The sequence below is a fragment of the Equus asinus genome, chromosome 17 (genome assembly GCF_041296235.1).
Source record: "Equus asinus isolate D_3611 breed Donkey chromosome 17, EquAss-T2T_v2, whole genome shotgun sequence".
Taxonomy (NCBI): Eukaryota; Metazoa; Chordata; class Mammalia; order Perissodactyla; family Equidae; genus Equus; species Equus asinus.
The window spans coordinates 20,957,841-20,975,103 of record NC_091806.1 but is presented as its reverse complement, the minus strand read 5'-3'; positions in this window follow the sequence as shown (position 1 = coordinate 20,975,103).

The window sequence follows — 17,263 nt, the reverse complement described above, 5'->3', positions numbered from 1 at the left end:
AAACAACATAGCTACCTCCAACACTCTTGGTGAGACGAGAAGTCTAGAGGGGACGGGAGGAGGAACAGCACTCTTACCTTAAATGGGACAGTGCTCTGGTAAAGAAGTTCCCTTGAAGTCTAAGTCTTTATTGTGGAAAACACCCTGGGGTTCTTTCAAAATGATTAATCTTCCCCTTCTCCTGCCAGGGCCAGGAAGGGAGCTTCCTCAGATTCACCATGAAGTCCTGAGGGAGGTTCCTTGAAGGAAAGTCCATGAAAGCGTGCCCCCTTTGAATACCGTGGCCGCTAGGAGCCTCTTACCATCATGCAAGTCCACACTCAGCCTCCAGTAATTCTTCCAAATTATCATTTATGTGTTTCTATTTATGGCTCCAGCAGCTTCTGCTCCAGGGAATCAGACCACATCTATGACTCTCTGGATTCATCTGTTTCTTTAGATTTTTAAGTCGTGGAATGCTTTGCAGTCTCAGTTCTCTAATGGGTCCACAAAAGTTATTAATTTTCAGTTTGTCCAGTTTTTTCCTGTAGGAAGAATGAGAGTGAGGACTTCTAGTACCTTATGTGTTGGGACTAAACCCAAAGTCCTTCATTTAAATTTTTAAAAAAATCTATTTTCATTTTATTCAACTGAATTTCTTGCAATTGATATATTTATTAATAGAAGAAAAAATTTATTTTTTATTCTTGCTCCATATTGCTATTGTTTGAAGGATTGATAACATTCAGAAATCTATGACAAATAAAAGGAGCCTCCAGGGAGAGTAGCATCTAAATCATCTGGTATCCACGGACCTATTAAATAACTTCCATGTTTTCTATGAAGAAAACACATGTCAACCGCTCATTGCATTAAATCTCTCACATTCTCATGGCTTTAGTTTCTTTTGCTCAGAGCAGAATTTAGATTCATTTTATTGGGAACTAATACTAGTCTCTCTAAGTTATCCCCAAAGTGATATATCCAAAACATGCCCTTCCACCAACAATCCATTTTAGGCATATTTCTTCTTTTTTCTTCATTGCTGATGAAAAATACCTAGTTATTATAATAAAATCAGAGTATCCATTAACTTCCTGACTTTCCTTAGAGACAATTTCTATTTAAGGATATAAATTACTAGGGAAACTCTAGTCTGAACTAAATTCTGATCAACAATGAACAGTTAACTGGGAAGTAGAGATTAAGGGAATTATATAGGAAAGCTGTTGTAAGGTTACCACGTTTAAAAGTCAGGATGGAGCAGTCTCTGCAGAAATAGATGTCTATCTGGAACTATAGGAAAATAAATTACAAAAGGTTTAGAGAAGGAGTGGGTTAGATTACATGGCATGATATTCAGGAAGGGGTTGATGGCTTAACAGAATTGGGATGCTGTAAGAAGGCAAGTGACCAATTTAGAAAATGGCCACCAAGACTGTGAAAAGATCTGACTTCATTGTATGAAAACACTTAGGGAGCAGAGATTATTTAGCCTAGAGAAGAGCAGCTGAGGCAACACAAGAACCGTCTTCAAGTATTAAAGGACGGAAGGACTGGGATGCAGGCGAAAGCTTCAGTACGCGTACTATGACCCTAAAGGGACAGAAATAGCATCAGTAGTTAGAAGTTACAGGAAGGGGTGAAGAAGAACATCCTAATAATCACAGAAGTTCAAAGACGGAATAAGTTACCTCTAGATGTAGTGAATGCCTCATCATAAGAGGCATTAAAGTCAAGACAAATAATTATATATTGTTTTGGATTTTTTTGAGTCACTTTAAATCCTTCCTGAAAAAGTAAAGCAAAGTACTAATAAGTAAATATAATTTCATCTCTCTGTCCCTAACAGCTAGTACATTACCTAGAACATGGTGGGTGCTAAAATCGCATTTATTGAACCAATTCAATTATTAGAAAAATGACCACTTGGGGAAGGGAGGCACAGTGGCGGAGAGGATTCATACTTTGGAAGAACAGTTGGAATGATGAACTTCCAGGTCCCTCTACTTAAAAGATTCCATGATTGTGTTTGTACACAGATAGTCTTTAGTAATGAAGTAACAGTGGCTACTCTGTATTTTTAACAGTTTTAGAGTTAACCAAGCTTTTACGTACATATCTTATTTTGTCCCCATATTAGCTCTCGACAGCATAGAAGCTGAAGCAGCTGAGATCAGCCCATGTGAGCGTTTGGCAATGGTACACCTGGCAGGCAGCAGAGGCAGGATTCGGAACTGTGGTTCAAAGCATATTCAAATTCCTCTTTGTCAGGTAAAATAATTCCACTTTCATGAGCTCTTCCTCAAGAGTCCTGACTTTAAATCCTTTTCACAGCTACCTTAAAGAGCACAAGTGGTCGACAATGAATAACTGAAAGAATAATATTTTTGAGACTCTTCATATCTATTGCACTGATTATTGGTTTTGGTGGACTATAAATCTTGTCACGCGGTTGCATACTGTCCATGGACTCGGCATTCAGAACAATTAAAATAGTTGCTAAAACTTATTGAAAATGTATATGTTTCTGACCTGATTAGGCATGCATATGAGGAACATGCCATCATTATCCCAGTTTTACCACTGAAGCCAAGGAAACAGAGAGAAGGTAATTTGCACAAAATTATAGCATTAAGTATCAGAGCAGGGATTTCAATTTAGGCAGATTTACACTAGAAATGGTGCTCTTTTTTCCAGCTTTATTGAGATATAATAGATATATAACACTGTGTAAGTTTAAGGTGTACATGTGTTGATTTGATCCACTTATATATTTCAAAATGATGACCACCATAGCGTTAGCTGACACCCACATCATGTCACATAATTACCATTTCCTTTTCATGGTGAGAATAGTTAAGATCTACTCCCTTAGCAACTTTCAAGTATATAAGACAACATTATTAACTATAATTACTATAGATCCCCATAACTTATTCATCTTATAGCTGGAAGTTTGTACTCTTTGACCAACATCTGGAAGCTGCGCTCTGAAACCCTACCTTACTTTAAGCTGCTGCAACAATCTCTGCTCTATCTCACATCAAAGAAGTCACTGATTAACCGGAAAACTAAGACTCCAGATCACAAGTGTGGGCCAAGTGTAATCACTGCACATGTATGGGACAGGATGTGGATATCATTGCTTGTTCACTGGCAATATCACTGCCTGGTTCCGTTACTCACTGCTTCAACTTTGACTTATCTTTCCCTGCTTTGCAAAACATGGAACAGACCACAAACACTTTGGAAAAGTAACTTGCAAATTCAGTCTGACAAGTCCACTGAGGTATCAGCCCTGCTGGGTCTTGGAACCAACTCTGGTTAATGAAGGCAGTGTCATTGGCATATTATCATATCTTATATAAGAACGACAACTAAAGTAAAAAGGGAGCTGTCTAAGAACATCTTGGAAAACACAGCTTTCCCGTTTTCCTTTGCATCAGAACTAAAGAAAACCTTCTAAAATTAAATGTCTAGAATGAGAATTTCTCAGCACTAATCCTCTGATAAAAACAATGTTGATGCTAATTGGGCTTGTCTTAAAGAGCACCCGCCCTTCCAATATATATTTCTAGGTAACGATCTTGCCCAAGGTCATTGAAGAAAGCACATGGACTTATAAAAACAACCGCAAAGTTGTGCACTAAAATATTAGCAGCTATCCTTTCTGGATTTTGAAATTGTGATTTTTGTTTTCTTCTTAGTACTCCTCTGAATGTTTTAAATTTGTCAAGGTCTACATTACTCTTGTAGTCACACATATAAATGTTATTAAAGCAAAACAAGAAAATGCTTACCTTAACCATGCATTGAATTGTGCAAACCCACAAAAGGAGGATATTATTTGAGGTTAGAAATAGTAGAATAAAGTCCACACTGAAAGCATAGCAGGGGTTTAGGCACTGCTGGGATCTAAAGATAAAAAGATGAAGACACAGTCTCTACTCTCAACACAAGTCTGGTAAACCTCATCCAACGTTCCTCCTACCATTTCTCCTATCGCTAATACCACAGCATTTACATATTTGCCAACTTCTAAATTATTGCTGTAATGTCGCAATCAGAATATTTCAACTAAAAATACCTAAGATAATTTTAAATATCCATTCCGATGCCTTTCTGGGAAAAAATAGGACTCACCAAAATTAACCTTCTCGACTCTAACTAATAAGTGAAAAAACTAGGTCTTGAGCAATTCCTCATGACTCCAGAATTAATGATCTCTTCATGCCATGATATCCAGTTTATAGAATAATTATGGATCACGTACACTTCTGCTCTGGGTTATACTCAGATGATGTTCTTTTTCAGAGCCCACCCTGTGTTTTCCCGGATTTTATAACTTGATTAGATTGTTCTTGCTAATCAGAATATCTTTAGAGTCACACTATTATCTTCAACTGTACAGATATGACTCCGTCTTCAAGATTCAGACCAAATACCGCCTCATTCATGAAGCTTTCCATGATTTTCATGCTGAAAAAAGTTATTTTCTGAACTTCCATAGCAATTTTTATTAACTATTGTGCAACACTTCTAAGATATTACCTGGGTTCGAGGTATTTTTGTATGTCTTCTATCTCTTTAGAGTATTTTGATGCTAGAGCTATGTATCACTAACCTTGTATCTTCCAAGGTCCCTCATAAGAGGGGAAGCATTACAAAGCCAGGTCGTTCTGTTTCAAAGCTTAAAACAGTGTGAACCACTTTAGCCAAGGGTCCAGAGTTTAAAACAATTGTCAGAAAAGTCTTTATTCTGATTATTCTCACTTGAATGAAATAAATTCATTATAAACATTTGGAGACTTATGACAAAGGTTGAGAAATAGAAGGAGAGAAAGGAAGTGCCCAAAGTGGGCAGAGATGGCTTATTAACATTGGCTGTCGCTCAATAATACCTGAGTCACACATACTCTGAAATGTAACAGGCCACACAGCTGCCTTTGGTCTCTCCTGCTGCAACTGACAGTTTTTCTTCAGATTCTCTGCTCCATCCACAGGAATCCACATATGACTGATACAGACTCTCCACGTTTTATAATTTAAGAGTTTAGTGATTATAATTTAGGGGCCCTGGAACACCACTGCACTGCTCTCCAGTGACAAATTCCTTGAGTTACAGAGGTTGGCTATACTTGGCACCTTTCAGAGATGGAAACTGACCTGTGAGGCCACCACTGCAGCAGCACACGCACTAATTTTAGAGGTCATTTTGCCCACTCCTTGAAATAACCAAGTCTGAGAAATATCAATATTTTCTTTTTCAGAGAAATTACACAGAGAAAGTTTTATCTAACATACAGTGAACCAAGCCCATGTTATTCTAGTCAAAATCCTGTAATGGAATCTACCTACAAACATCAGGAACTGAAGAGTCCAGTGAAAACCCTGAGAATTATGATGTGCAGAACCCTTAAAATATGTTGTAGGGAGGTTCAGCAGGAATGAAGCTTTTGAATAGGTTTTTAACAGTTTAAGTATCCAGAGTGCAGCACATTTATATATATAAGTATATAAATATATACTTATATATTTAACATATATATTTAATATGTATGTATATATATATTTGTGTGTGTATATGCACACATATATATTTACCAAATATATATATATATATATATATAGAGAGAGAGAGAGAGAGAGAGAGAGAGAGAGAGAGAGAGAGATACTGATTGCTTCAGACACCTGAAGACAGAGACAGAAAAAGGGTCAGGTTCAGTCTAACAGGCTGCATGAATCTGTCATCTTGCTGACATGGAAGCACAAACGGTGCTCAGACTTGGTTATTTCCATGGGATTATATTCATAATCTATCTACATATGGAATCCTTGCAGAAAGGATTTACCCAAGGGTCTGGCATGGGCCCCTGAAGCCCCTCTAAAGAGTCAAGACAAACACAGTGCTTCTGTCTCCCACCACACGTCTTCTTACTGTGATCTGTCCACAACATGCTGCAGATACTACAAAGCCTGATTATTCGACTATAAAATTTCTTCCAGATAAACTTTGTTGCAAACATGGGAACAGAAAAACAACAATTCTTTGCATAGAAGAAGCTCTTGCAATCCAAGACAGTTCTTTGATTTGAAATGTACATGAACCAACAACCCCAAAACCCAAATTTCCCTTCCCTTCCCATGCTTCCCATGGATGTAGTATTTGACAAGGAAGAAATTTTAAGTTTGCGTTTTATTTGTTTCTGTTAATCAAGTGAAGGTGACTTTAGTATAAGCCAATGTATGAAAAGTTCTTTCTAGCCCTCAGTTTTCAACTCTGCAAACAATTCCACTACTTGAAGTTTCCATCATGGATGGTCGGAAGCGGGGACCTAGAAACACAGGCTGGAGAGGATCTAAGTGACAAACTCTGATGGCTTCGTAAAATTTAGGCTCAGCAGCAGGAAACAAAAATCTAGCTCTGTGGCAAGATAACACGGATGGTGCTGAAGACTTTGGAACTTGTGGCACAATTTAATTTAATATGGTAATGAGAAATGTCAGAATTAAAAAGAAGAGTCAAATATGCATTGGAAGGAAGAAAACTTTTTAAGTATAGAAGGCTGCTTATTAGCTATTCCTTTTGGTTAAATCCAAAGTACAGATTCGCTTAAAGAACAAAGAGTTATGGCTTTGGGGGCATAATATTCTATTTGATAGATTTTGATTAATAAATGCTACCAAAAGGCAGACTCAAAATATCCGACCGTTGAGAAGTGCTCCCTTAGATGAACAAAAGGTCTTCAAAGATTTAAATTCACTGATGGGCATTTTGTACAGACTTACCAAAGCACTGCTTTAATCCTGATTTTTTTTATTTTTGGCTAATAAAATAAAATAAAAATCCTTGCTGTGCTCAAAGGCACAGAACAAATTCCAAGGATTAAGATTTAAATGAGTGAGCAATCAAAACAGGCATTCTGACAGAGGTTTAACATGATAAAGGAGTTGGACACATTAGCCCTGAAATAGACTGAATATAAGCTTTTACAAACATTAATACTTGATTTTCCTCCCAAATAATAATGGCTCTGAACTTAGAAAGCTACAGAAAGTCTCTGTGAGAATAAAGTAATCACTGGGCCAACCGAGCCATGCATTTACATTTCAGTCGGTAAACATAATGCAACTTCTTGGTTGACTTTCACACATTTTATTGCAAGCACAATTTTCAGAATACAGCAAAACTGCTATAAACTACCATGTACCAGGGCATCAGTAATAGTTAACTGAATTCCATGGCTAATATAGGACTCATTGACTAAAGTGTTTCAGTTTCATTTATTTATTTATTACAACAAACAGTGCAAAAGTTTTCAAAAATTAGTTTATTTCCCAGCCTTAGAGGAAAAATATAATAATGGTGATGTGACAATAATAATCCTATTATTCTTGGATGGAGAGATATCACATCATCTTTATTTTTGGTGATCCAGAAGTGTAATTTTGAACATGTGAAACATAGAATGGTGGCCTTTTTCTGTTTTATCTAAGATACCTAGATATCTTTGGCAAACCAATTTCTTATGTCAGTTTGTTTCGTTGTTATTTTCCAAAGTGAAACTTAGTAATTAAAAGTTCTGGTTAGCTGACTTTCAATCAGTCAAAGATATACTAAATGATCCCCTGGACTTGATAAAGATACAATATAATCAGTGTCATAAACAAAGAAATTAAGAACTTTATCAGAGAATCTTTTATTTCCAATTTCCTAAAGCTAACCTTGAGTTGAATCCTTCTGCCGTTATCAGGTATGAATTTAGATTATGTATGAAGTATATCCTAAAAGCTTTATTCCATTGTTACTAGGTTTTAAAAAATGATTAGGGAGTATTAAATAAAAATCAAACATTTGATATTTTCTATAAAAAATGATGTGCGTAAAAGTCAAAGGGAATCCAGTAAAAGGGAATTTTATGTTTGTAATATTACAATCCTAGAATATATAAGACAATAGAGATCTATAATGTGATTTTATGTTGCCAATGATGTCAAATTGGAAACAGAATAGATGAGAAGACAGAGAATGGATACTCTATATATCTTCCCAACAGAGGAAGTATGTCAACCCTAACACAAGTGTGTGTCAGGAAAGGGGTGAGGGGAGCTAAAACTGTAGCATCTGAGATTGACCTCTTCCAATTTGGCATTTACTCTTGTTCAGTAACAGCTCCCTGAGTTTTCTTTGGGAGGACCACATCTCTCCCCTTTTCAATCCATGTGGAACTCACTTCACGTTGGGCCTCCAGGGATGAAGATATGACTAGCTTGTGCCAATTACAGCATCACAGTTTGTGCTGAAAGCAATGAATGATGCCAAGAAGGATAACTGTGTATAACATGAGCTTGTGATTACTGAAGGATTTCCAGGTGCCACACTTCCACCTGCTTTTGTGGAGTTGGTACTTAGTAATACATCCTGTGGGTATCTGTCCATCTGATTTGTCTGGTCCTCTCTAGCGCTGCTACTGGGAAAGAAATTCTGAAGTCAGGAATCCTGGGCTGCAAAAAGATGTTCTTTCCTGATCCTCCGAGTAGGATTCAGAGCAATCTAGGCTTGATGCTTGACTTGCCTCTCCCTTCATCATGAGTGGTTGGGTCCTCCAGGAGGGACTAGTAAAACACGTGGTCAGCGAGTACAACAAAGCAATCTAGAAAGGAAGTGATGACATCTTTGGAAGTCTTTGCTTTTGTTTCAAGAGCCATAAAAGGATGTCACTAAGTTAGCATTGTACTTGAAGTGTTGACCAAAATAGAATCACAAGAAAAAATAAAGAAAAGATATGTTTGGAAAGGAGGACATAAAACTGACATTTTTCTGGGTCACGATTGTCTACACAGAAAATATAATATAAAAATTATAAAACTAGTAAGAGAAGTCAGTAAGATTGCTGAACATAAATTCAGTGCACAAAAATTAATAGCATTCCTATACGCCAAAAATTAGAAATGGGTAAATTTAAAAAGTCATTCATGGTAACAATGAAAACTCCAAAATACTCAGCATCTAATAAAAGATATGTTAAGACCTCTGCAAAAATGTATTATAAATTTTATTAAAAGACATAAAATAAGACCTAAATCACTAGAGACATATGCCATATATACAGAGACTGAAAAATACAAAATCATGAAGGTATTTTTATTCTTGACAAATTAATCTTTTAATTCAAAGAAATTGAAATAAATGCCTACATAATTCCTCATGGAAATGACAACAGAATTCTAAAATTTTCATGGAAAAGTAAATGATCAGTTACAGCCAGAAACACACCTAGAGATCAGTGTGAATATCTCCTAAAGATGACGAATGTGGGGAGCTTACCTTCTCAGCCATCGCGAGTCATTATGGAGCCACAGTAACTCTGTCAGTGTGCTGTTGGGCCAGAGATAGGCAAAGAGAACAAGGTAGCAGAAGAGGGAACACATAATAGGTGGTGCCGGAGTAAATAATTATTCATACATACAGAAATAATGTCATGTTCCCTACCTTTCGCCATATACAAAAATAAATTCCACATTGGTTAAGAAGCTAAATTTTTTTTTTTTTTAAAGATTTTATTTTTTTCCTTTTTCTCCCCAAAGCCCCCCAGTACATAGTTGTGTATTCTTCGTTGTGGGTTCCTCTAGTTGTGGCATGTGGGACGCTGCCTCAGCGTGGTCTGACGAGCAGTGCCATGTCCGCGCCCAGGATTCGAACCGACGAAACACTGGGCCGCCTGCAGCGGAGCGCGCGAACTTAACCACTCGGCCACGGGGCCAGCCCCTTAAGAAGCTAAATTTGATGCAACTTATTTAATCTTTTAGAAGAAAATTTAGATCTAGAGTAGAAACAGATCTCTTTAATATACAAAAACTTATAATCCTTAAGAAAAAATGATGATAAATTGACTACTTTAGAATTCAAAAATATCTGTATGCAAACATCATGAAACCATTAAAATTCAAGAAGATGAGGAAAAGATATTTACAATATTAATACTCATAAGCAAATAGTCTCTGGAATATACGAAAAATTCTTAGAATCTATATAAAATAAAAATAATAAAAAAATAGATAAAGGATATGAATGGATACGTTAATAAAAAGGAAAGCTAAAATCACCGAAGTATGAAAAGGTGTTCTATCTGACTAATAAACAGGACAACTCAAAGTTTAAAGAAACACTGTGATTAGCACAGGAGTTTTGACCTGGGCCAGTTCATCCCTGCTTAGGCAACCTGGTGGATCCCTGCTCCCAGGAGGTCACCATTTTGATGCAGAACCTAGTGTGGACGCCTGATCAGCATAGCACACTACAGCCCAGAACTCCTGCACTCAAGCAATCCACCTGCTTCAGCCTCCTAAGTAGCTGGGACAACTGGCAGGTGCCACCTGGAAAAGGCACAATTATGGAGACAATAAAAACATCACAGTTCCCATGGGTTGGGGTGAAGGGAGGAATGAAGAGACAGAGTAAAGAGGATTTTTAGGGCAGTGAAAATACTCTGTATAATACTATAATGATGAATACATGTCATTACACATTTGTCCAAACCCATAGAATGTACAACACCAAGAATGAACCTTAATACACACTGTGGAATTTAGGTGATAGCAATATGTCAATGAAGGTTCATTAATTGGAACAAATGTACCCATCTGGTGGGGGATGTTGATAGTGGGGGAGGCTATGCATGTGTGTAGGGGGTGGGCTTATATGGAAATATCTACCTTTCTCTTAATTTTACTGTGAACCTGAAACTGCTCTAAAAAACCCCATAGTCTTAAAAAATCAAAGATGAAAAACATTATCGTGCCAAACTAGTAAGCAAAGATACTAAATTTCATTATAAAATACTAGAAACATGTTCTAAGTGTCTAAATACACGTCATTATTAGATATGTTAATGAATGTTTAAAAATTGTAAGTCTACTTGCTCTTAATATGTTTAAAAAACATTTAATTTAATATAAAAAAATAGTGATAGTACTTTACACCCATTACATTAGCAAGAATTAATATCTGTTAACACCAATGTTGACAAAGATGATGGAAAGCAAGAACTCATACATTTCTGATGGGAGTATAATTTGGAAACACTCGATAAATCTGAAGAAAAATGTAACTTGTGACCCAACACTTCCAATTTTAGAAATTTATCCTAAAGAAACATTCACACATTTTCAGAAGGAGACACAGACAGAAAAGATAATTACAGAGCTGTCTGGAATTGTGAAAAAAGTAAAGAAATAGCCACACCACCACCCTGAGCAAAATCGAATGCCTTAGTAACTAAGAAGGAGAAAATAAATACTGGCTAGGCATATAGCAATATCTTATGAAAAGTATGCTCATAAAAATTATGTTATATGTTTGTACATTTTAAATTTCATATAAATTATATCATTGTGAATATACCGTTTAAAACTGGCTTTTCCACTCAACATTATGTTTTTAAGACTTATCTATGTTTACACATGAAAATGTGGCTCATTCACTTTCATTGTTGATGCTATTCTATACAGCTACTGCTATGAATTTTGACTTTTATTAGAGGATTCATCATTCTGTATCTTTAAAATCATAGAATTAGAAAATAATTGAAAGATAATAATAACAACAGCAATACAAACAACAGCTGCCATTTATTAAGGCTTTACTACGTGCTTCACCTTGTGCTAAGCACTCTAACGATGTCATTCATTTAATCCTCACAACCCCACTACACGGTATTATCAATGTCATTTCACAGAGGGCAATGTGAGTCTTACGGTGTTAACACACTTGACGAAGGTTACACATTTAATACGTTAAAGAGACCGAACTTGAGCATAGTTCTAACTGATTCCAGAACCTGCTCTGCTAACTACCATACCATCTTCTGAGCGCATTTCCCTTCCTCACAGCAGGACGTTTTCATAAAAGCTTCTGGGTTATTTTTAAAGGCCTCCATGAAACTGTAATCTAAAGATAAACAAAAATCTATATTTTAAGACCATCATGATTTTATACTGTGATGAGTCATTAACTTCCCTTTCCTAGTTATTCTATTTGAGATAATCTGTTATGCTGAGAAGGCAATTCTGCACTTCCTCTTTTTATCTCACCCCTGGCAAGCACTATTAATATAAGTTTATAGAGGGAAATTTGATTAGAAGTGCATCTATATGCTGACCATTAATTCTGCAGATAACGTGTTAAGTATTTCTGCTGGCAAACCAAAAACTTTAAAGGAACGCCCATTATCAGATACGATTGTTGATGGAAGAGGTGGTCTTCACATCTGTTTTTTTAATTGAAGTATAATTAACATACACTATTATATTAGTTTCAGGGGTACAACATAGTTCTTTGATATTTTTGTACATTACGAAATGATGACCACGTAAGTCTAGTTATCGTCTGTGCTGGTGGATATTTGAATTGGAGCAGCCACTACGGAAAGCAGTATGGAGGTTCCTCAAAAAATTAAAAATAGAACTACCATATGATCCAGCAAGTCCACTACTGGGTATTTAGCTGAAAAAAACAAAAATATTAATTCTAAAAGATACGTGCACCTCAATTATCATTGCAGCATTATTTGCAATAGCCAAGATATGGCACGAATCTAAGTGCCTATCAATAGATGAATGGATACACATGTGGCATATATACACAATGAAATATTGCTCAGCCATAAAAAAATGAAATCTTGTCATTTGAAACAACATGGATGGACTTAGACGATATTATGCTAAGAGAAATAAGTCAGAGAAAGATAAATACTGTACGATTTCACTCACATTGTCTCCCTTTCACCTCTTGGCTCCCTTCTGAAGCCTCTGTCATAATCTGTTTCCTGCTTTCTATTATAGTGGGATTGTGTCCTTGGGATAATACCTAGTTTCAAATGATTCCCGCTATTCAAAGACGTTAGCTCCTAGCAGCCCTGCTAAACCTCACCGCCCTGTGACTCTGGACATGGTGAATCGGACGAGGGTGGCATTCAGTCTCCAGTTGAACTAATCAGACTCTGGCTGCCTTGAACTTAGAATTCAGAAGAGTCACGGAGACAGGTAGGTGTTAGTAGTTGAATCACTTTAATTGAAACAATCTAGAATGAAGGCCCACAATTGTAGCCGCCCCTGACACAGGAAGGGTTAATAATCACTGGAAAAAGCTTGCCAACAAACTGTGCCCCGGAGGTGAGAAGGCCGGTTAGCCAATGACGGGTAAGACCTCCAGGGGGAGGCAACCTAAGACAGGCATCGGCCGCCCGTGGGGCACAGATGCAGAAACCATATCGATATCGGGAGCAGGAGGGGCCGTTGCCTAGGAGACCTTGCCTGCTCCGAGATAAAAATATACAAGCACAGCAATAACATGATAATATCAAAACAGACGCCGAGGGAGGGCTCCTTGAGAAATCACTAAGAATTCTTGGCATTCACTAATTATTTCATCCAGAACACCTGTGTATGTTTAATAGCTGTAAGCTATGTATATATTGAAACGCTGGTTATAATAAACTCAGAGTGGCCATCAGCCCTCTCCGCATCTATCCTGATGTGTACATTGGATTGCGACACCGACAACAATCTCATATCGCTCAGGTCATAGATCCAATATAGTTTCAGGCCTTTCTGAGGCTTTTGGTCAATTTTCCTCTATACTTATTGAATCTAAATGAAACTACTAAGTCTTCCTTTCTATCCCTCATCTGTCTTCAAAAGCACCAAACAACAATTAAAAGCATTTTCATATGCATTATCTTAATTGATCTTTACAGCACATCAAGGAAGTTGAACATTGGATGGGATTTACCTTATTATGTAGATGAGTACACTGAGCTTGGAGAGGTACCCTCTTCACCGAGGGGAAGAAGTAATCAGGCTAAAATTCCACTATAGGCAATCCGCAGGAAAATGTTGGCTATTCTTACAGATAACCAAGCTTAACGCTTCCTGGAAGGATTGGCGACCTGCCAGCAATGCCTTAGCAAAGATTTATGTTTCAAGACCCTTTCCTTTTGAGCCCTTTAAAGATTCTTTTACCAAATATCAAGAGACTTTGCTTTAAAAATAAACATTTAGTAGTTAACACATTTTATTTCTATTACATAACTTTCTCCTCTCTGTTCTCTTCATATCAAGGTGAAACCTCACCCTTCCTTCTAACTTCTTTTTGCCTAGGCTAGTATTTAGCTTTCATGACTGTCCCGGGAAAAATATGAAATGCTTGCAACAGGAGAGAGAACAGACCACCCTGGTACCATTTATTACCACCGAGACTCCTTCAGCCTACACTTGAGAAGGGAGTGCCGGGTCAGTAGGAATCAGTTCTCTAGTAAGAGGTTCTAGACACCCAGTAGAATCTAAAGGTCAAAAGAGCAGAATTTTTTTGTCTGTTGTCCAATGCTGTACTTCAAGCCCCTAGAATATTTCCTGGCACATGAGAGCTGTCAATAGATATTCAATGACTGGGCAAGTGAATTCTAAATATTGCTTAACCAAGAAGAAACAGAACAAAACTTGCAAGGAGGTCAGGGTTAGAATACCTGTTCTATTACTAAATATTGCTGTTTTCTTAAGCAAGTAATTAAACCTCGTCGAGCCCCAATATAAAAATGGAAAAAATTCCAGCTAATTAACAGGAATGCTGTGAGTGTTAAATAAAATATGGGGATGTGCCTAGTATATTGTATGTGTTCAATAAATATGTGTTGAATGAATGATAAAATGTATGCATACACAAATAAATGATTCATTTATTATCTCAACTTAATCACTCAGAACTAAAAACTTATTTCATAACAGTGCAGATGTAAAATAGAGATCTGACCTAAATCGCAAACTTCTGTGGACAGAGCCAACCATGTATTTATCGCTTCACTTTGTCCCATTGGCTTTCACAATAAAACTCAAAGTCAAAATTTCATGATCTGGTTCTTGTCGTCCCTGACTAAAACCCGCACAGAGCTGCCTTGAACTACTGTCAGGTACCAAAATGCATACCATGCTGTCTCATGTTTCTCTGTTTAAAATATCCTACCTGTATTTCTTCCTCAACTGTCTACTTCTAGAAGACTAAACTTGTGTGTTATCTCTTCTAGAAAACCCTCTCAGATTGTCCCTTCTAGGCTGGATTAAGTTTCCTCTTTCCTGTACATATAGAGTCCTTACCTCCATCATTATATTCACTCCATATAATGAGAGAGAGAAAGGGAGAGAGAGAGAGAACTCTTTACTCTCATAAAGCTGCAATAGAATCAGACATTTTCTTGCCTATTTTCCCTATGAGACTGTGACTTCTTTATTATCCAGTCTTGAATTCTAAGGACTTATTATATGTCTGAAAAATAGTAGGTAGGTACTACATAAAATTTATTGAAAGGAGAAAGAAACAAAACATTTCTATTTAATAAACAAAATTACAGGCCAAGTAATGGACTAGAGCTGGGAATACAGGAATGAACAATGCAGATGCATGTTCCTTAGCCTCGTGGAGTTTATCATCTAATATGAAATGTAAATGATAAACATACACTGAATGTGCTGATTATTTTGAAAGAGAGAGACAGCGTACTGTGGCAACAAGTAACCGAGGAAATTAACTTAGTCTATGGAAGTGATTCTCCAACTCAGTAGCTCATAAGAATCACCAGGGGTGTTTCCTCAAAATGTAGATGCCTGGGCCCTCCCTTCTAATTCTGGAGAAAAGCTCTAAAAGCTAAGTTTTAATACACACCCTCAAATGATACTAATACAGGCGATCTGAAAAACACACTCGAAAAAATACTAACATGAGGTCCAGGATTTTCTCTCTGAGGAAAGTAATTTTAACTTGGGATTTGAATAGTCAGTATGATTTAGCCAAGCTGGAGAGGAGGGGTGCACTAGGAGTTTCTGGCAAAGGAAAAGTACATGAAGACCGAAAAGAAAGAGAGGGGAAAATATATACATACATATTTTTGCGGGGAGACATTTTATACATTTTTACATTTATAAATTTTTACATACATACATATATATATATATACACACATATACATTCCCTAATAAGAAGCTTGAATGATACATGAGAGACTAGAGGAGAATGAATAGGTCATATGAAAAGTCTGAGAGGCCGTGTTAAGAACATGGAACGATAACCTAAAAGCACTAGAAAACCACAGGAAGGATTTAGGCCTGCCAACCTCTCTGTGACCCAGCTACTTCATCTGTAATTATACCTACATCACAGACGCTTTGTAAGAGTTACAAAGGAGCAATGCCTGGCATATTGTAAGCATTTAATAAGTGGTATATGTTATCATGATGATAATGTTTACATTTGGATTGTTTTAAAATCTCAGGTAGAGCTGAGGCTGGGGTTCAGATTAAATAAAATGCTGAGTAAATTATAGAGTCAAGCTACTCAGTGTTTCTGGGAAAGCAGAGGCATAAGACAGCATGCCAATGCCAAGAAAATAAGCCTTATTTAAAGAAACATAAGATGTTGTAGGACGAGCAGAAGTCTGTCAGACAACAGATAGATGAGAGCGAGACATAGGACCACAAATGATTTACCACTGAAACTGGCATCATAGGTACTTTTTAATTAATAGAATTAGGAGAGTACTTAAAGCTGGCTTTGTGAGAAGAGTTTAATTACTGTCTTTGAAACTACAACTGGCAAGTCTGTAAGAGGCAGCTCAGGAAGAATGTGGCTGTAAGGCTAGGCCTGATTCTCAATTCAGTTGACTTAAGCCATTATAATCCTGGCTGTGCTTGAATATTTTCTACGATTTCTCATCATCTCTTCTCCTCGGGTGAATCCAAGGAGAGTGCACGCTAGGATTGCTGGCTACTTGCATCTCCTCACTTGTCATCCCCATCTTTCTGCCTTCCATGTGCTTAGCTTACAGACCAAGTGAGCAAAATCAGGCCCAAATGAGCAGCATCCAGCCTTTGGCACTCTTACCTGAAAGCATCTTAAAACACTCACTTCCAGGTGGCAGCCAGAGATGCTTAGCTTGGAGAAAGCTGGCCTCCTTCCATGAATTTTGCACATCAGAAGGAAATGGGTGAAACATCCTATGTTTTCTATCTTCAATTATATCAGTAGTTATTAACCATGGCTATTATCTGGAGAGGTTTGGGTGTTCTTTCCTTTATTTTAAGAAAACAATGCTCTAATCTTAACAGAATCCAGAGATACCAGATGAGAATGAGAATCCAGAGGTTTTCCTTTGATAATTATGGAGACTGGTCCAAGATCTACTTTGAAAGTTGACCAGATGATTCTAATATCCAGCCAGGATTGTAACCACTC